Genomic DNA, 22,065 nt, shown 5'->3' with positions numbered 1-22,065 from the left:
AATCTCTTTTATCGGCTGGTCTTTGGAAGGACGTTCTATTTTAAAAGGGGCAGAACAACACAGGGAAGATGCGAAGGCAGTAAGACATAGCAAGAAAGGGTACAGGTTGGTGCCACTCCGGGGGGGGGGCTGTCCATGTTATAGTTTGGGAATAGCATTCTTGAGGTTGAGCTGGGCACTGGCTGCATGGATGTTTCCTGAATGACCATGGGCTTTGAAGTTTCAATGAGCTGTGATCTTTGACCTTGAGGAAGTAGCTTGGGATTGCCAACCAAAGCAGAACAGGCAATGCTGCTAAAACGTCTGCAACTTCGGTAGCTATTGCACTGGCTGTGAATTCAGATTTATGAATACTGTACCCTGACAGCAACTTCCTGGGTTGAAAGAGCCAGTATGTTCCTCCTGGCATAAATCACTTTGAATGGCTTTTTGTTTGTTTGTTTCTTTTAAAGGCAGAGCAATAGAGAAAGAGAGAGATCTTCAATCTACTGACTCACTCCCCAGATGCCCACAACAGCCAGGACTGGGCCAGGCTATAGCCAAGAGCCAGGAACTCCATCCAAGAATCCCATGTGGGTGGCAGAAACCCAAGTCCTGAAGCCATCATCTGCTGCCTCCCAGGATGCACATTAGGAGGAAGCTGGATCAGAAGCAGAGGTGAGGCTGTATCCCGGGCTCTCTGACATGGGATGTACCTATCTTCTTTATAAAGTTAGTCTGCCTCAGATATTTGGCTACAGTAATGAAAAATGGACTAATACACAACCCTAATACAAGGACTACCCAATTCTATCTCCAACCCCATCCTCTCCTCCAGCTCCAGACTCTGTATCTTTCTTGCCATCTCCACTTGGGACCCTGAAAGTTAATATACTTTAAGGTGGAGCTCAGGTTTCCCACTCTGACCTGCTTCCTCCAGTCTTCCCTAATCCCTAATCAGAAACACCCATTGCTCAAGTCAAAAGTCTATAGGGCTGGGGGTGGGGTGGGGGTGGGGGGGTGGTCAGTGCTGTAGCATAGTTGGTTAAGCTGGTTCAAGTCCTGGCTGTTCTACTTCCAATTCAGCTCTCTGTTAACTGCCTGGGAAAGCAGTAGAAGATGGACCAAGTTGCTCAAGCCCTAGCTCCCATGTAGGAGACCCAGCAGAAGCTCCTGGCTCTGGTCCAGCTCTGGCAATGTGGCCATTTGGGGAGTGAACCAGCAGATGAAAGATCTCTCTCTCTCTCTCTCTCTCTCACTGTCCACTCTGCCTGTCAAAAAAAAAAAAAAAAAAAAAAAAAGTCTACAACGAATCCCTGTTTCTATTTCTTTCTTTCTTTCCTTTTTTTTTTTTTTTTAAAGAGTTATTCATTTATTTGAAACACAGAGTTAGAGAGACAGAGTAGGAAATAGAGATCCTTCATCCGCTGGTTCATTCCTCAAATGACCACAGTGTTTGGGGCTTGGCCAAGCCAAAACCAGGACACTGCAACTCCATTTGGTGCTCCCAGGTGAGTGGCAAGAGCCCAAGGACTTGGGCCGTCTTCTATTGCTTTCCCAGGGCATTAGCAGGGACCAGGATCAGAAAAGGAGCAGCCAGGGCTGGAACTGGCCCCCATATGGGATGCCAGTGCTGCAGTTGGTGGTTCAGCCTGCTGCACCACAACACTGGCCCTTGTCTCTTTTATATCCAATTTAAATGTAAGTCATATTATAGCGGGGATCTTGGACAGAAACGTGGGACACCAAGACTCTTAATGGGAAAATAGCTTTTATTCTTGCCTGTAGTACCAAAGGATTTGTACCTACAGTCTGAGCTCCAAACAAAGCAAGGTGCTGTCTTATAAAGCCTGGAACAAACAACTCTAAGTTTCCTTTTACATATTGGTTCCACACTTTTGATTGGATAGGTGAAAGCTACAACACTGCGTATACAACTGTTACACAAAGTTATACCTGTGTGCATTAGATTTTTCTTTTGCTGACGTGGTTGCAATTGTAGTATGTCTCAGAAAGCTCTTTCCACCCGTTTCCAGAAAGCCCCTGCTGTCCTACTGTTTTTTGCCTTTAGCCAGCTTTTTTCTACCTAAGGGGAGGGGTCCCTCTGACCTTCAACATTTAACCTTACTGTGAGCTATGCTTGCGTCCTCTGGCTGTATAGTGTCTACGTTAGTGACTTTCATGAGTCATATTTTTATTCAGCCAATGTTACAAACTGTTTGTTTTCCCAACCAAAATTCATGCATTGACAGTAAGAGGAAGTAGGGCTTTTGAAAGTTGATTAGGTCACAGGGATGGAGCCCTCACGAATGGGATTCAAGCCCTTATGTGAAACACCCCAAAGGGCTCCCTTGCCCCTTCAACCATGTGAGGACCCAGCCAGAAAACAGACACCTATGAGCCACATGCCCTCATCAGCCAGCAAATCTGTTGGCACCTTGGTCTTGGACTTCCCAGCTTCCAGACCTCTGAGAAATAAGCTTCTGTTCTTTATAAGTTTTCAGTCTCAGGTATTTTGTTATTGCAGCCCAAATGGACTAAAATACCCAGAGAAATTTTGTCTTTCAGTATGTGGGTTCTGGTTTTTCTTTTAAAACAATGTCTTTAGGAATAGGCCCTGAATACTAATGTACTTTGATTGCTCTCAATTTCAATTCAATATAAACACTTAATCCTAGTGCTGTCTTTTTTTTTTTTTTAAGATTTATTTATTTATTTGAAAGTCAGACTTACACAGAGAGAGGAGAGGCAGAGAGAGAGAAAGAGCAGTTTTCCATCTGATGGTTCACTCCCCAACTGGCCGTAATGGCCAGAGCTGCACAAATCTGAAGCCAGGAGCTTCTTCCGGGTCTCCCACGTGGATGCAGGGTCCCAAGGACTTGGGCCATCTTCTACTGCTTTCCCAGGCCATAGCATAGCTGGATTGGAAAAGGAGCAGCCGGGTCTCGAACTGGTGCCCATATGGGATGCCAGCACTTCAGGCCAGGGTGTTAACCCACTGTGCCACAGTGCCGGCCCCACCTAGTGCTGTCTTGATCACAACCATCTTGAAGGAGTTTCTCTCGTCTCATTCCATTCACGCCATTTCTAGTTCTGCAGTAACCATCCCTTCACCCCCCAAAAAATCAGCTACTGACACCTTATTGATAGCACTCTTGATAAGGACATAGTTCTCAATTGCTGAATCCAAAGGCCTATCTCTAGGCCTGATTGTATCAGACCACCCCACTCACTGGTAATTGCTGTTCTTTGCTTCACTGTGGCCCCTGCAGCTCCTGGCACCTGTAATGCTTCCTGTACTGCTCGGGCTGGAATGCGTCGGACTTCTTTGTGATTGTCCTCACAGATTCCACTCTTGATCTCTTCTCATTCTTCACTAATGGTCCTTTCCTTTCCTTTCCTTTCCTTTCCTTTCCTTTCCTTTCCTTTCCTTTCCTTTCCTTCCCCTTCCCCTTCCCCTTCCCCTTCCCCTTCCCCTTCCCCTTCCCCTTCCCTTTCCCTTTCCCTTTCCCTTTCCCTTTCCCTTTCCCTTTCCCTTTCCCTTCCTTCCTTCCTTCCTTCCTTCCTTCCTTCCTTCCTTCCTTCCTTCCTTCCTCTTGCTGGTTCACTCTCCAAGTGGATGCAACAGACAGAGCTGGACCAATCTGAAGCCAGGAGCCAGGAGCTTCTTCTGGGTCTCCCATGTGGGTAAAGGGGCCCAAGCACTTGGGCCACCTTCCACTGCCTTCTCAGGTACATTAGCAGGGAACTGGTTCAGAAGCAGACCAGCTAGCACTTGAACTGGCATCCATATGGGCTGCCAGCGCCACAGGCGGCAGCTTTACCTGCTATGCATCAGGGCTGGCCCCTCTCCCGCAATGGTTTTTTTTTTTTTTGTTTTTTTGTTTTTTTGTTTTTTTGACAGGCAGAGTGGACAGTGAGAGAGAGAGACAGAGAGAAAGGTCTTCCTTTTTGCCATTGGTTCACCCTCCAATGGCCACCACAGCCGGCGTGCTGCGGCCAGTGCACCGTGCTGATCCGAAGTCAGGAGCCAGGTGCTTCTCCTGGTCTCCCATGGGGTGCAGGCCCAAGCACTTGGGCCATCCTCCACTGCACTCCCTGGCCACAGCAGAGAGCTGGCCTGGAAGAGGGGCAACCGGGAAAGAATCTGGCACCCCGACCGGGACTAGAACCTGGTGTGCCAGCGCCGCTAGGTGGAGGATTAGCCTAGTGAGCCACGGCGCCAGCCCCACAATGGTTCTTAAACTTCTTTTTTTCTTTTTCTTTTTAACTTTTATTTATTTATTTGACAGGTAGAGTTACAGACAGTGAGAGAGAGAGAGACAGAGAGAAAGGTCTTTCTTCCATTGATTCACAAATGGCCTCAACGGCAATCTGAAGCCAGGAGCCAGGAGCTTCTTCCTGGTCCCATGCGGGTGCAGGGGCCCAAGCACTTGGGCCATGCTCCGCTGCTATCCCAGGCCATAGCAGAAAGCTGGACTGGAAGGGGAGCAACCAGGACTAGAACTGGCACCCATATGGGATGCTGGCGTCACAGGTGGAGGATTAACTTAGTGCACCATGGCGCCGCCCCTTAAACTTCTTTTTTCAAAGACAGCTTTGAAAATATTCTGAAAGCTATGGGACAGTCTTCCCTGAAAAACAGCGGTATCTATATTCATGGATACACAATATCTGTGTAGATACTGTGCAGAGTGGACAGTGAGAGAGAGAGAGACAGAGAGAAAGGTCTTCCTTTGCCGTTGGTTCACCCTCCAATGTGGCTGGCGCACCGCGCTGATCCGATGGCAGGAGCCAGGATCCAGGTGCTTTTCCTGGTCTCCCATGGGGTGCAGGGCCCAAGCACCTGGGCCATCCTCCACTGCACTCCCTGGCCACAGCAGAGAGCTGGCCTGGAAGAGGGGCAACCAGGACAGAATCCGGCGCCCCAACCGGGACTAGAACCCAGTGTGCCGGCGCCGCTAGGCGGAGGATTAGCCTAGTGAGCCGCGGCGCCGGCCCTCTACTTTTTTAGTATAAGGGATGCCAACCATTCCCCAAGGCTTCAATTCGTTACCTATATGCTGATGGCTCTTGAATGTGTACCTTGAGCACTGAGTTGTTCTCCAAGACCCTATCCCTGCATCTCCAATTTCCAACTAAAAGGCTCTGTCTACTCAAAGCACTTGCTTTGCTCAGTGTGTCCTGTTCAACTCCCCTCCAGGTTAGCCCCATCTGAAGATGACATGGCCATTCATCTCAATCACCAGGAAGAAGCCTGCTCTTCCTCGCCCTCCTATTGCTGCTTCCCAGGCTCAACCTTTCCATTTCTACCTTAATTCTGGAGGAGCCTTGCATGTGGTCTGCATGCCTCCCACATTGTTATCTTCAAACCCAGCTTCCATGCTGCAGCTGAATTTATCTTCACCATCCCCTATTGCTCATGGCAAAACTTCCCAAAGTATGCTTCAAAGAATACAAAGTCTATGAGGTGTTTAACGAGCAAAAAATTTTCATGATCAATTGCATTGAAGAAACGAATGAAAACTGGTTAGTTTTAGTTATGTCAGAATCCCCAGTATGCTAGAACACATTGTGGAGCTCCCACTTGGAGATGTGAAATTAAAGCCTTGGTCAAACTGCTTGGCAATGGAAGAGACTAGTACACCTTGAAATAACCTTGGACTTGGTTGGTCCATGAACTGCACTTCAACTTCTTTGTCTACCTCTATTTCTTTCCAATTTTCAGGTGCTATTCTTCATAATGTAGACAATGGGACAGGAGGGTGATACTCTGGATTCAGGAATACCAATGTTCAAGAGTTCATTTATTTAAATCATTTTTTAAATGCAGAGAGAGAAAGACAGAGACAGACAGAGAGAAAAAAAGATCTTCCAATTCCAAGGCTGGCCTAGGCCAAAACCAGGAGTCCAGAATGCAATCTGGGTCTCTCGTATGGGTGGTAGGAACCTAAGTATTTGAAGCATCATCCCAGGTATTCATTATCATCATCCCAGGGTATTCATTAGCAGAAAGCTGGACAGACTTCAACCAGGGCACCCTGTTGTGTAAGTGACATCTTTTTTTGTTGTTGTTGTTGTTTTTGTTTTTGACAGGCAGAGTGGACAGTGAGAGAGAGAGGCAGAGAGAAAGGTCTTCCTTTGCCGTTGGTTCACCCTCCAATGGCCGCCGCGGCCGGCGCGCTGCGGCCGGCGCACCGCGCTGATCCAATGGCAGGAGCCAGGAGCCAGGTGCTTTTCCTGGTCTCCCATGGGGTGCAGGGCCCAAGCACCTGGGCCATCCTCCACTGCACTCCCGGGCCACAGCAGAGGGCTGGCCTGGAAGAGGGGCAACCGGGACAGAATCCGGCGCCCCGACCGGGACTAGAACCCAGTGTGCCGGCGCCGCTAGGCGGAGGATTAGCCTAGTGAGCCGCGGCGCCGGCCCCTAAGTGACATCTTAACTGCTGTACCAAACACCTCCTTGGGAAGACCAAGGTTTTTATCTCAGCCCAGGGCTTTGGTCAGATTCCTGGACTTCTCAGGCTGTGCTGTGTAGACTCCATCTGCCACCAGGAGGCCGACCTCTGTGGCTGCAGCATCAGGCTTTCTAACCCCTGGCTTCCAATTGGGTTTGGCCAAATGGAAAGCAGCAGTCGGGGAAGGGGAGGAGGGTATTCAACCCTACAGCCGTCTCCCTACCTGGCGGGCTGTGGTGTGTCCACCCTATCCCAGGCTCCAGCCCTCATCCTGCGAATCTCTCCTTCCTCTTCCCCTTTAGGCTTGGGGATAATGGCTTCCTGCTGGAGCTGTTCCCTGGAGCCTTCCTCATCTCTTGCCAGTTCCCTCAGCTCTGTCCACAATTCGCCTTAAACTCCGTGAGGATGCCGTCTGCTTCCTGCTGGACTCCTGACAGCCACAGGACGTTGTCCCCTTTCAAAATGTGGGGACACCCCCCTCAGGGGCAGTCGAGAACATTTAGTGACAGTTCATGACATGTGAAGCGGCCAGCTCGGTGCTGGCCAGCAGTGGTGCTCCCTGCACGAGACACCACTGCTGTGGTCCGGCCTGTTCTCCTTGTCGTCACACTCTTGGGAGTCCTCTGCTCCCCTGCCAGTGCCCAGGTGAGGGTGAGCACAGGGAAATGCTGCCAGGGCCCAGCCTAAAGAGACGACGCTGCCACGGGGACATGGGTGCCAGTCCACAGCCACAGAATAGGGCTGACCCGCAGGTCCTGCTTCAGGACCCTAGAACAGGGAACACTAACAGGGATCAGAACAGTATGAGTCAGGCTGGCTACGTGCTCAGCATTGCCCCCGGGAGAAAGCTGCCTCTGTCCTGGGCCCAGCTGCGCTATCCCCCACACCGAGCAATTGTCTGCCAAGGAGGAAATCCTTCCAGCTCCACATCTACTCCTTGTGCCCTATTAAAGAGCTCAAGTGGCCTGGAATGGGGGTGCCGCACTGTTTGAAAGAGGAAGTCACTGAACTAGTTTCCAGCACATTTCTCAAAAGGCATAAATTGGAGAAATTTTAAAAGGCCATTAACAGAAATGATACTGTGGAGAATAGTGAGTGTGCAGACGGGCAAGCTGGTTATTAGTCATCACTTGAAATGAATTCGCACTGAGCCCTCAGAAAGGAAGCTGATGTGTTGAGTATGTTGAACAAGGCAAGCCTGACTTACGGCACAAAATCAGAATGCAATTTCATTTTGTTTCCTACCGCTCCTCTCAGTCAGTTCAGTGGGAGAAAGTCTTCCCATGGCTCTCAAAACTCAGGGTATTTTTCAGCACTCTTATAGCTAATGGAATCCAGTTGAATTTGGAGACAGAATGACCCAGTACCTTACCCAACACTTCAAATGTACCCAGAGCCCAGTCTTGCCCTACCCAGGTGCTCGCTGGCAGATACATTCTCAAGCAGGACTAGGATCCATCCTGTAACAGAGATGTCAACCAGAGGAGCCCTGAGACCTCCGAACACCCTGAGGCCCTAGAGATTGCAAATGTAAAATTTCCCCAGCATCAGAAAGCCCCCACATCAGTCTCCCTACAGATGACATGGCTAGAGAAATAGGTCTCTCTATGGACCACATGGCTAGAGGAAGTGCCAGGCTCCAGATGCAGAAGAGGAATTTGAGTGAGAAGGGCAGGGTACTCTGCCAGGAAGCTTCTCTGCCTTCCCCAGGTGGTGCCGGAAGCCCTGGGGCCCCTGAGGCCATCCCTCGGATGAGTGGGATCCAGCTCGGGCAGCACAGCATGCCCTGAGTGGAAGAATGGAGTTTAACCTTTGATAAGCAATAGTAAATGCAATCTGGGGATGAGCCGGGGGTGCCCAAGGAGAAGGTGTCAGACTGCGGCTACAAATTAAATGTCTCTCTTCCCCAGGGCCATGTGGCAGGATATGCCCTGGCATGCTAAACAAGTGAGGCATGGCTCCAGAAAGTTATTTTGAGAACTGCAAACCTGCATAGATGGTGAAAACTGTAGTCTAAGCAAATCTTTGTGTGTCAAGTAAGAACACAGGTGGTTGTGAATGCTATCGACAGCTGGGTTGGAGCTGGTTGGGAGGACACTCTGCAAAGGTCAAGGATCCTGAGTGCTTTTTGAGATTTAGGGTAAGAAGGTAATAGTCATAGTCTCTCTGATTTCAATCTTTTCAATTCTCAGCCTCAGACCCACTACCTGGAGCTCCTGGTATATAGACAGAATAATGATCCCTCAAAGACATCTGTGTCTTAATCTTTTGAATTTGAGAATATGGTACCCCACAACATAAAATGAACTTTGTAGATGTGATTAGTTAAGGATTCTATGATGGGAAGGGTGTCCTTGCTAACCCAGGTGGTGCACCTCATGTAATCACCAGATCCTCATAAGAGGCAGGCAGGGGGTGCAAGTCAGAGGAGGAGGTATGACAGTGGAAGCAGAGTCGGAGTGAGGTGGGTGCTGGCTCTGAAGATGGAAGGGGGCCATGAGCCAAAGAACAGGGCAGCCTTTAGGAGCTGGGAAGGTAAGGGAATGGATTCTCTCCTGGAGCCTCCAGGGAAAGGCAGTGTTAATGACACCTTAACTTCAGCCCAGCAACACCGATTCAGACCTCAAGAACTATACAATAACAAATCTATGATGTTTTAAGTTACCAAGATTTTCATGATTTGTTGCAGCAAAGTAACACATAAGGAAAGAGAATGCTGAAATGAATTTTTCAATTTCCTAAAGCTCTGGGTTAAAAACAACCCTCACAAGACAACGTCTCACCATTTCACTGCAGGAGACTGCACTAGCAAGAGCTGTAAGTTTCAGGAATGTTCGCATTCAGACTTAAGGTACAATCAGAGACAAGATAGGGTGTCTCCACACTGAGTGTGGCTGTCCAACTTCATGGCTAACACTCTGGGGTGGATGTGTTTTTGCTATGAGGGAGAGCCCCCTTCTAGAGAAAAAGCCCCTGATTGAGGCATTTTCTTCTTCTTTTTAAAGATTTATTTATTTACTTGAGAGGCAGAGTAATAGACAGAGAGAGGGAGAGACAGAAAGAAAAGCTTTCCATCCATTGGTTCACTCCTCCAAATGGGCACAATGGCCAGAGCTGAGCCAATCTGAAGCCAGGGGTTAGGAGCTTTTCCCAGGTCTCCTATGAGGGTGCAGGGACCCAAGCACTTGGACCATCTTTTATTCCTTTCCCAGGCCATAGTAGAGAGCTGGGATAGAAGAGAAGCAGCCAGGACTAGACACAGTGCCCATATGGGATTCTGGCAACACAGGCAGAGGCTTAGCCTACTAAGCGACATCACTGCCCCAAGGCTTCTTAAAAGATCACAGTGATGACGCAGGCATTGGGCCTAGAAGTTAGTCCACCAGTCACAACACCTGCATCCCACGTTTCAGTGCCTGGGTTCAAGTCCTGGCTCCATTCCCAATTCCAATTTCCTGCTGATGTACACCTTAGGAGGCAGCAGGCCATAGCCCAAGTACTTGGTCCCCACCACCCATGTGGGAGAGTTGGATTGAGTTTCTGGCTTTTAGCTTCAGCCTGGCTCAGGGCCAGCTGTTGCAGGCATTTGAGTGGTGAACCAGCAGACAGGAATACTTGCTGTCTCTTTCTCTCTCTGCATCTCAAATAAATAAACAAAAATTTTTAAAAAAATTTAAGGATCGGGCCAGCGCGGTGGTGCACTAGGTTAATCCTCCGCCTGCGGCACCGGCATCCCATATGGGCACTGGGTTCTAGTCCCGGTTGCTCCTCTTCCAGTCCAGCTCTCTACTGTGGCCTGGGAAGGCAGTGCAGGATGGCCCAAGTGCTTGGGCCCTGCACTTGCATGGGAGACAAGGAAAGAAGCTCCTGGCTCCTGGCTTCGGATCAGCGTAGCTCCGGCCGTGGCGGCCATTTGGGGAGTGAACCAACGGAAGGAAGACACTTCTCTCTCTCTCTCTCTCTCTCACTGCCTGTAACTCTACCTATCAAATAAATAAATAAAAATCTTTTAAAAAAATTTAAGGATCATGGTGACTCATGGGGTGGTGGCGAAAAGAAGTGGCCATTCTAGATAATTTCTACATGAGAAACATCAGCAAGTGCTGAATGGAATCTGAGTATCCTTGAAGGGAGAGATTTGGATCTGAAAATACTGTGGAAAATGACAAACACCAGCCCAAAGTCAATACTCAAAATTACTAATATTAGAACTATGTAAATATTATTCCCAGCTGAAACATGCAGTGTATTATGACTACTTTTCTACATTGTACAACTTTTTGTTTTCTGTCAATTAATACTTGCTTTTGTTTTATTTAATGTTCTAGGTAATCATCACTATTTTATCTTCAAACTCTGGGACTTAAGTATAAATCTCTTCTGAAAACGTTCCAACAGATGAATCAATATAGAAGTTTGTTGTTGTTGCTGTTTTTATATTTCTCTTGAATTCTTCCATCCTCCTGCTTCTCTCTGCATCTGTTTCTATACTGATTGTCTACAGTATCTCTTATGATGAATTAGCTCTATTTTTGGATTGAGAGTACTAAATCGGCTAAGAGGTAGCCTAAAGTAAACTGCCTTGGAGTATGTTCTAGGTCAGATTTTGTTTTTTGTTTCCTGAAGACTTTTTAGCCTAGATTCACATAGGAAATATTTCCACATTGTATTTGGCTCCATGCCCAAGCAACTCTCAACCTTTTTTACTGGGTCAACTAGATCTGGCAAAAACAAGATGGCTGGCCAAGTCTCAACCTCATTGGAGATAAGTGTTCACAGACTTGAGAAGAGTAGGCTCTTTACAGTGCCCTGAGAGCAGCCTTAGTCCCTATCATATAATATGGTTCAAACCCATGCTAGTTCCCTGGTCAGTCACCCCAGAGTAGGCAAGTCTCCTGGGGGCTTTCATCCAGGAAGGAGAGCCACAATGTCAATTGTATCCTTTGGATCAGATAAATAATGAGGGCTATGGATTAAAATAATGTCATATTGAATAATTTGTCCACTTTTATCCTGACTTCTTAGCCAGTTGTTCTAGAACATGCATTCTCACTGGGGATAACAAAAATGGTTTGGTCCCCCAACAGGTCAGGGTACTTATACAGATATTTAGACTATCAACAATATTCCAATTTTATGGGAATATTTATTTTGGAAAAATTATCTAAAAATATTCCTTAGAGGGATAATAATAAAGAAAAAAGTTGGGAAATGGTGTTCTAGAGATTAGTGAATAAAAGCTGATTTTGGTTATGTGCTTTTTTAGTTTGATAATTAAAATTTGAGTCAAATGGGAAGTGATTGTTTTCTATTGTGTCCATGATAAGAAAAAAAATTCCTGCAATACTTCAAATCAGAATCCTTGGATTGCTATGGCCAAGGAAGCTGAAGTTGAAACAAGGAGCCCTGACATTATTACTTATCAATAATTTTCAAGGTTACAGAAACCAGGAGTAGGGGAGGGCTATGTATATGAAATTGCCAAACCATGAAATAAGGGATAGGCTGTACAGGACCAAGTCAGTGGTGAGACCACTTCAATTCTCAGCAGTTGCCTGGAATTCAGTCTTAGGACTAATGAATGTGCCCTCCCACAGTAAGTCATGCCATTGGGAGGTGTGACCTAAGGACACTAATAATCAATGATACTGCCACCCTTGAAAATACTATAGTAAAAATTGAGAATAATCAATCATACATAATCAGTGGTTCGCAAACTTGGGAGCCTGGGGTAAAAGAGTTGGTCACAGCCGGCGCTGCGGCTCACTAGGCTAATCCTCCGCCTTGCAGCGCCAGCGCACCGGGTTCTAGTCCCAGTCGGGGCGCCGGATTCTGTCCCGGTTGCCCCTCTTCCAGGCCAGCTCTCTGCTGTGGCCAGGGAGTGCAGTGGAGGATGGCCCAAGTGCTTGGGCCCTGCACCTCATGGGAGACCAGGATAAGCACCTGGCTCCTGCCATCGGATCAGTGCGGCCATTGGAGGGTGAACCAACGGCAAAGGAAGACCTTTCTCTCTGTCTCTCTCTCTCACTGTCCACTCTGCCTGTCTAAATAAATAAATAAATAAATAAATAAATAAATAAAAGAGTTGGTCACTTGCATCCATTAACTGTTAGAAGAGATGACACTGTGTCACATCACAAATTGTCTTGTGGTTGGTGGTTGGTGCTGTGGCGTAGCAAGTAAAGCTGCCGCCTGCAGTGCTGGCATCCCACATGGGCGCTGGTTCAAGTCCCAGTTGCTCCACTTCTGATCCAGCTCTCTGCTATCGCCTGGGAAAGCAGCAGAAGATGGCCCAAGTCCTTGGGCCCCTGCACCCACGTGGGAGACCTGGAAAAAGCTCCTGGCTCCTGGCTCCTGGCTGCTCAGTGCAGCTCTGGCTGTTGCAGCCAATAGGGGGAGTGAACCAGCAGATGGAAGACCTCTCTCTCTGCCTCTCCTTCTCTCTCTGTGTAACTCTGACTTTCAAGTAAAATAAATAAATCTTAAAAAAAATTTCTGTAAACTTTCTGCCAAGGGCCAGACAGTAAATATTTTAAGCCTTGCAGGCCACATATCTCTGTTGCAACTGCTCAATTCCTGTCATAGTGCAAAAGGAACAATAGACAATTTATGGATGAATTGGCACAGTTTTGTCCCAATAAAATTTTATTTATAAAAAATGTATATTAGGGACCAGTGTTGTGACAAAGGGTGTTAAGCCACAGATTAACACCCGTTGAGTATCTCTTTGAGTCTTAGCTGCTCCACTTTTAATCCAGCTCCTTGCTAAGGTGTCTGGGAATGCAGCACAGAAGATGGCCCAAGAACTTTGGCCCTTGCCATCCACTTGGGGGACTTGGATGGTGTTCCTGACTCGTCAGTATGGCCCAGCCTAGGGCTGTTTTGGCCATTTGGGGAGTGAATCGGTGGGTAGAAAATTCTGTCTCTGTCTCTATCTTCAAATAAAGTTAAAATACATTTTTTAAAATGTTAAAAGGGAGGGGTTCTGGCTGTTGTGGCCAATTGGGGAGTGAACCAGTGGATGGAAAACTTCTCTCTCTCTGCCTCTCCTCTCTCTGTGTAAGTCTGCTTATCAAATAAAGAAATAAAATTATTAAAAAAAAGCTTAAAAGGGAATGTACCTATTACCTATGGAAACATTTATTAGAATATTCTTGTACTTTTCCAGGCAGAGATTGAGAAGAACAAGAAGCTGGAAGCCTAAGTTCAGTTGGGTTTAACCCTAGAGGGTCTTTTCTGGAGTGAGTATTCTTTAGCAAAAAGCCCAGTCCTGGGCACAACCCTGGTAGAGACATAGGTGGGTAGGAAATTTATTCCTGGACCACCAAAACCTTAGGGGTCTTGACAGCTGCCTCTAAGTGAATGAGTACAGTTCCAACTGTTCCTTCCCAAGGTCACCAATGGACTGTGGAGCTGTATACACTAGGATTACATTCAGGAAGCTGAGAAGGTCTAAGTGGAAAACCATGAACCCTGCCCTATGCTAGAATCTTTGAAACTTAAATGCCTGCTTGACTGCGTGTCTAGCCTTCCCCCTGATTGTGATAGAATGAGAAGGCCATGCCAAGATGGCTGCTGACAGCAGAGCCTGCCTGGCAACAGGCTGTGATTGGATGGCTTCGGAAACCACATGACAATGGAGCCTGACTGACAACAGGCTATGATTGGATGGCTTGGGAAACTGCCTGGCAACAGGCTGTGATTGGTTAGGGCATAGACCGCCCCTTGACCAGATTGGCTGCCTTGGCTATATAAACTGCTGTACCAACTGAAATAAATGAGTCTGTGGGCTGCTTGCCTCTGGCCTGCTTTTACCTGGCTCCCAGGGTCTGTGTGGTGATTCCGTGCCTCTTGCCTTCACCACGCTCCTCCTCTCAGAATGAATCCACCTCAACAACTGATGATACCACTTTTCAGCAGAGTCTGAGTGGAGCAAGGGAATTTGTGATGACTGATCTCATAGCTTTCTGGAGAGTTTTGTCTCCAGAAAGAGAGTAGGCTCAGAGGCAACAACAGTTCATTCTACGTGCTGCAGAAGAATCTGGAAAAATACTTGTACTGGATCAGGAAATAGTAAATTTAATTGTATATACACGGACTGTGATAGGAGAGAGAGCCAGCTTTTCATTTTATTTGAAAGCCAGAGAGCTCTTCCTCCCACTGGTTTACTCCTCAAATTCCCACAACAGTCAGGGCTGGGCCAGGTTTAAGCCAGGATCTGGGAAATCAATCTGGGTTTCCCACATGAGTGGCAGGGATGCAAGCTGGAATCAGAAGCCAAGCCAATTGGGCTTAATCTCCAATATGGGACATGGGTGTCCCAGACAGTATCTTAGCAGTTGTGCCACATGCTTGTCCCTAGGATGTTTTATGTAAGCAATTAGCTATAAGCTAAGCTTTGGAATGATAGAGAAAAAATTATTTTGTATAAACAGAATGCTAAGCCCTGATCCATGAAGCCAATGAATCCACAAAGAGAATCAAATGTGAGGCCAGGAATTGGTTGTGGATTGTGTTTCAGTAAAGATGAATTATTTATGCGTCTTGGAGCTGTCCACACATAAAGATGATATGTGAGTCTGTCACTAACTATATATTGTGTGGGTTTATGTGTTTTCTCCCTCACTGATGTACCAGTATACCCCAGTAGATAATATTGATAAACTTTTAAATAAGGCTATGAAGAGAAATTATTTATTTAGGGGATATATAGGGATTCTATTAATATTTGATCCTTCAATCATTCTTTTTTAAAAAATATCTATTAAGTAGTGTGTGGGCTGAACTGCGTCCTCCAAAAATTCATATGGTGAATTCCTAACCCCAGTACTTCAGAGTGAGGTGGTAATTAAATTAAAATGAGGTCATGGCTTGGGAGAGTGGGCAAGCGTAACCCAATCTGACTAGCGTCCCTAGATGATGCAAAGACACCAGCCACGAGCACGCACCAAGGACATGATGATAACCACATGAGGACATGGTAAGAAGGGGGCAGTCAGCAAGATGGCCAAGGAGGGTTTCAGAAAGAATCAAAACCTGCCAATACTTTGACCCTGCACTTGCTTCTTCCAGAAAGGTGAGAAAATAAATTCCTGTTGCTGAAGCCACTCAGTCTGCGATATTTTGTTAAGATTCCAGAACACCAATAAAAGTACCTACTATGTGCCAGGCACTCATTGGAGACAGCTGAGAACAAGACAAACTCACACACAGAGATAAGCTCATAAGCATTTGGCAGCAGTAAGTTTTCTTGGTGGGTGACTGCATAGGCGCTGGGGTCTGGGGTAGAAATGAGTGTTGCTGCTAACCGTCTGTGTAATGTTGGGCAAGTGACTCACTCTCTCTGCACCCCCCTTTTCTCTAGTGTACAAAGGAATCATAATAATAGCACCTAACTCATGGGCTTGTTGTAAGATTAATGGTGTTGAGATCTTCAGAACAGTGCAAACATTGAATGCTCAGAAAATGTTAGTTGGTAAGGAAAATAAGAAAGGAGCGGGACTGGAGAGCGGTAATGGTGTATGTTAGAGAAAAGGTGGTCAGGGAGACCCCTCTGTGGAGACATCTGAGCAGTGACAAGAGAAAGTGAGAAGAAAGCCATCTGGAGGAGCAGCATTCCATGCAGAGGTGCCAAGTCCCAAATCTGGAACACATTCAGTATGCTTGAGCAGCAAGAAAGCCCAAGTGGCTAGAGGTCAGAGAATAAGACCTAGAATAAGAAAAAGTGAAGGTAGATAGGGAGCCAGGGCTGAATGGTATATTACTAATAATACTATACAAGTGTGTCAGCAATGGGATTCAGTCACATTGAATTGAGACCATTACTGTGATTGGCTAAGTTCTTCAGAATATGAAAGGGTTAGTTTAACATGAAGCCATATGGTTATTAGCATCTCTGGTGGCTGTCTGGTCATATCCACGGCTAAGGAAGGTTAACCCTGCTAGGAGCTTGACTGTCATCCCCAGGCTGGGTTGGGCTAGACGACCATGTAGGGTTGCAGTCAGCCGGGGGGGGGGGGGGGGTTGTCGGTGAGTTTATGACATCAGACACAGACCATGTGTCCTTCAAATGAACTGCTATGCCAAAAGTCAATATTATCCCTCAGTGTCCATGGGGGCTTGGTTCCAGGGCCCCTCAAGGTACCAAAAGCCAAGGATGCTCAAGTACCTGTCACACATAACCTACACACATCCTCCCGTATACTTTACATCATCCCTAGATTGTCTACAACAGAGAGAGAGAGAGAGAGAGAGAGAGAGAGCGCGCGCTAGCTTGGAAGTGGAGCAGCCGAGACTTGAACCAGCGCTCACATGGGATGCTGACACTGCAGGGGAGGCTTAACCTTCTTTGGCACAGCACTGGCCCTTGAATTATGTTGAGAAGGCTTCCAGTTCAAAGGGGCCATGAGTATGAGAGCATGCCCTCAGATGAATGAGTAGCAATACTGAAATACCTAACCCCCAACGACTCTGTGAAACTGAGTGCCTATTTCAGCACTTCTCACAGAAGAGAAAAATATCTTCCTTTACGTGACTCTTGTTTTGGTTTTCAGTTCCTCACAGCTGAATCTCGTACTAAGTAATGTAAACAGTAATTTAAAAAAAAAAAGTATAGCTTTACATCTGATAAAGAAGAATTTAGGTATAAAAATAGATGGGGGGGGGGGTCCAGTGCCGTGGTGCAGCCAGTTAAAGGCCCAGCACCCAAGTGGGAGACCTCAAAGAATCTCCTGTCTCTTGGCTTCTGATCAGCTCAGCTCTGGCCATTGTGGCCATTTGGGGAGTGAACCAGCAGATGGAAGACCTCTCTTTCTCTGTCTCTACCTCTCTTTGTAATTCTTTCTATCCTTCTTTCTTTCTTTTTTAATAATAAGCACTGTACCCGTGCTTTCTTTTTTTTTTAAATTTATTTATTTGAAGGTCAGAGTTATACAGAGAGAGAAGGAGAGGCAGAGAGAGAGAGAGAGAGAGAGAGAGAGAGAGAGAGAGGTGTTTTCCATCCTCTGGTTCACTCCCCAATTGGCTGCAATGGCTGGAGCTGTGCCGATCCAGAGCCAGGAGCCAGGAGCTTCCTCCAGGTTTCCCATGCAGGTGCAGGGGCCCAAGCACTTGGGCCATCTTCCACTGCTTTCCCAGGCCATAGCAGCGAGCTGGATTGGAAGTGAAGCAGCTGGGTCTCGAACCAGCGCCCATATGGGATGCCGGCACTGTAGGAGGTGGCCTAACCTGCTACGCCACCGTGTCGGCCCCTCTGTCTTTCAAATAAATAAAATAAATATTTTTTTAAAAAGAAAAAAGTCTGATAGTAAAAGAAACAATCCCTCAAAAAATCTTAAATGCACTAACATAATTTGTTATATTTTAATAGACTCCTATCAGAAATGATAGCTTAAGTAGATTTTTAAAAAAGTACTAAATTAAAAGAGTGAACATATACAAAAACTGACCATGTTTCATGTCCTAAAGTTTATTCCTAGTTGCAGAAAACAGTCTACTCAAACTAATGTAAGCAGAAAGGATCTAAGATATCGGGTAGCTCCCTAAGAACCAGGAGGACCAGCCAGGTTTATATATCATATAGGTAGCAACACAGTGGCCAGAAAAAGGGCCTAGCCACATCATGGGATGATCCCCATGGACATTTCATTGTCATTGCCTTCCACCTGACACTCCACACCTTTGACAATGTGAATCAGAAACCAGTCAGTGCTCCCTGAACCAGGGCTGCAAACTCTTCCTGTCTAATTCAGAATATCTGTTTGATGGAAACCAGTTAAATAAGTCTCATCACACTCTAAAATGCACTGGACAGTTTTATAGACAAGCCCTAACACCTTCACAGAAGAAATAAGCTAATGCACACATACACAGAGAATACAAACAGAAGGAAAGCTACTCAACTTGTTTTATGAGGGTAGCATAACTTTGAAATCCACCAAAATAAAAAGAGTATAGGCTGGGGCCAGTACTGTGGTGAAGCGGCTAAAGCCACCGCAGTGCTGGCATCCCATATGGGCATTGGTTCGAGTCCCAGCTGCTCTACTTCCAATTTAACTCTCTGCTATGGCCTGGGAAAGCAGTAGAAGATGGCCTAAGTCCTTGGGCCCCTGCACCCATGTGGGAGACCTGGAAGAGGCTCCTGGCTTCAGATCAGTACGGCTCCTCCTGTTGAGGCCAATTGGGGAGTGAACCAGCAGATGGAAGACCTCTCTCTCTGCCTCTCCTTCTCTCTCTGTATAATTCTCACTTTCAAATAAATAATAAACCTTTTTTTTTAAAAAAAAGGAGTAAGTGTAGTGCCTTTCTATATATATATAAAAGAGTATAGAAAATAAAATTATAGGCCAATGTCCCTTAAGAATATAGATGGAAACATCCTTTAAAAATTGAACAGATTGTATTTAGTACTACATCTAAAACAATAACATAATAAATGATATAATAAATCATGTGGAGCACTTAGCAATACCAGCTTAGAAGAAGCAATGCGCACATTGTTAAGTCACAGGCTCTGTGGTCAGTGTGTTTGCCCTGGTCTAGTTGTGTGGCCTTGGAGAATTCACCTGATCTTCCTGCACCTCCATTTTCTCACCCCTAAAGTGGATGTAATAACTGTTCCTGACTAAGGGGATTGTTGTGTTGGGTCAAATGAGTACACTGAGTTAAGAAGACAGAGCGCTGTAATTAGTTGTCATTACCTCACCAAGTACAGTGAACATAGAGACCAATAAACAAGATGGACATCGGTGACAGATGTTGGGCAAGGATAACAAAACCCAGAAGCCTCCTCTTTCTTCTGATGTCTGGCTGCCACATGAGTCTGTCAGAACCCAGGTCCTACCCTGGAGACCAATAGGAAGCAGGATGAGTAGAACCAGAATTAACTCGGCATTGTCCGTGAGTGAGACATCTGCTGTGTTGTCCCTCGCTGAGAATCCCATAAATTCGGAAGGCTGTCTCATTTATGTCTTCTTCTCCTGACCTGTGAATTATACTATGGAGGGCAAGAAGCCTAGCTAGGATACAAGAAATGACAGCAGTTTGGACTAAAGTAGTGACAAAAGAGCTGGAGACAAGTAAATGAATGGAGACATATTGAGGAGGCAAAATTGAGCAGACTCGGTGATTGGATATGGATCACACATGGGAGTTGCAAAAAACAACAAGGGATTACCAAAGGGGACCAACCTAAAGTGCTCACATAACCTGCTGGATGGTGGTGCCATTCAAGAACTAGAGAATATTGGAGGAAACAGCTGTGATGGAGTGGGGAAGATCAAGAGCTGGGCTCTGGGCAGTTGGAGGTACACAAACACATTCAAGTGGGGATGTCGAGCAGGTGGTTATGTAAACAGCCTTGAGCCAATGGGAAAGATGAGGGCTCCAGTGTGAACACATGCGTCTTCTGCATAGAGGTGGTCGTTGCTGCCAGGAAGAATGGATGAGCCAGGAAAGGCCTCTAGGATTATGCCATGAAGAGCACTTGTTAGCTAAGCAGAAAAACAAATGACAACAAAACTTGAAACTGAAGAGGTGATATCCAGATGCAGAAGAAAGCCTGGAAGTTAAAGGAAGGGAGCATTAGCCAGGTTCACAGAGTGGAAAGAAAACACTGAGGCCTCTAATCACCACAGAGAAAACTGTTCTGATGGGGTAATGGGAATGGAAGCCATCGTGAGGAGAGCAGAGTGAGTGGGGAGTGAGGAAACAGGGACAGCAAATATGAGCAAGAGGGGTGGTGGTGAGGAGAGGCCAGGGCAGCCATCTAGAGGAGTTGTGAGGAAGCATTTGGTTTTAGCAGCAAGTTCCTGCCTCATAAGGAGCTTGGTTGGGTGGTGGTTAAATCAGAGAGTCAACAGAAAGGGCTAAGCATGCAGCAGACATTAGCTTTAGAAAATGGAGCACATGGTGAACGCTTGGCCTAGTGGTTAAGACACTGGGATGCCTGCATCCCACATCTGAGTGCCTGGTTTTAAGTCCCAGCTCCACTTCTGATTCCAGCTTCCTACCAATACCCACCCTGGGAGACATCAGGTGATGGTTCAAGTACGTGGGTCTCTGTCATTCACATGAGAAACCTAGATTGAGTTCCTGTCTCCTGGTTTCAGCCTGGCCCATCCCTGGCTATACTGGGCATTTGGGAAGTGAACCAGTGGATGGGAGCTCTCTATTTCTCTCTGTCCCTCAAACAAGTAAAAAAAAAATTTAATTTAAAAAATGGACAAGTAGTACTAATATCTCATTTTCCATAACTGTATGTCTCCAAATTCCAAAGTTCACACTTCTCACTTTGCAACACCCCATCAAAGGCCTTCATATGATGCTAAATTGCTACTCCTATCCCTAATTTTTTTCTAAGTAGCATACTGATCAAACTACTAGAGCTAAGAGACTTGCCCAAATGCCTACAGAACAAAACTGCAGAAGCTGAATAAACTATTAGCAATATTTATTTTTTATTCAATTCTTACTCTTTTTTTTATCCTTATAAGAATTACACACTCTGTCCTCAGCATACCTAATCAATTTTTGGCAACCCCAAATCACTGTCTTCTGATAAATCACATGTAGAGGCCAGTCAATGCTATGATGTGAGCGCCACCTACTGCTCAGAAGCTTAAAAGCACACTTCAGTTCTTGAGCTGGTTTAAAGCATTGCTTGTTTCAGAGGTCCTTCTGATGGATGAAATTCAGATGGTACTTATTTTCAGTTAACTATTAAAAACCTAAAACTAGGTTGGCGACGCGGCTCACTAGGCTAATCCTCCGCCTGCGGCACCGGCACACCGGGTTCTAGTCCTGGTCAGGGCGCCGGATTCTGTCCCGGTTGCCCCTCTTCCAGGCCAGCTCTCTGCTGTGGCCAGGGAGTGCAGTGGAGGATGGCCCAAGTGCTTGGACCCTGCACCCCATGGGAGACCAGGAGAAGCACCTGGCTCCTGCCATCGGATCAGCGCGGTGTCCTGGCTGCAGTGCGCCGGCCGCGGCAGCCATTGGAGGGTGAACCAACGGCAAGGGAAGACCTTTCTCTCTGTCTCTCTCTCTCACTGTCCACTCTGCCTGTCAAAAAAAAAAAAGAAAAAGAAAAACCTAAAACTTAAAAAATTTTCCTTTATTTTTCCTTTTGACCTTTAACTAGTTAACTGATCAAATATTTGTGCATATAATTCCTTTTGACTGTGAAATTCTGTCTTTTAACTACTTCAGAAGTTTTAAGTCTTATAATTTAAATTATTATATATATAACTTGCAATGTTTTAAGAGATTGATATTTCTAAGACCTGCTCGGTTGGCTTACATCGATGGTTTATAGACAGATAAGGGCACTTCAGAAAGTTCACAGAGGGGCCAGCGCTGTGCTGCAGAGTAAGCTGCCTCCACCTGTGGTGCCAGAATTCTGTATTGGAGTAACAGTTTAAGTCCTGGCTGCTCCACTTCCAATCCAGCTCTCAGCTAATGCACCTGGGAAGGCACAGAGGATGGTCCAGTACTTGGGTCCCTGTCATCCATATGGGAGACCCTGATGGAGTTCCTGGTTCCTGGTTTCAGTCTGGCGCAACCCTGGCCATTGTGGTCATCTGGGGAGTGAACTACCAGATAGAAGATTTCTCTCTCTCTGTCTCTGTCTCTC

The sequence above is a fragment of the Oryctolagus cuniculus genome, chromosome 7, assembly GCF_964237555.1.
Source record: "Oryctolagus cuniculus chromosome 7, mOryCun1.1, whole genome shotgun sequence".
Lineage (NCBI taxonomy): Eukaryota > Metazoa > Chordata > Mammalia > Lagomorpha > Leporidae > Oryctolagus > Oryctolagus cuniculus.
The sequence above is the reverse complement of the archived record's forward strand: the minus strand, read 5'-3'. Positions refer to the sequence as shown.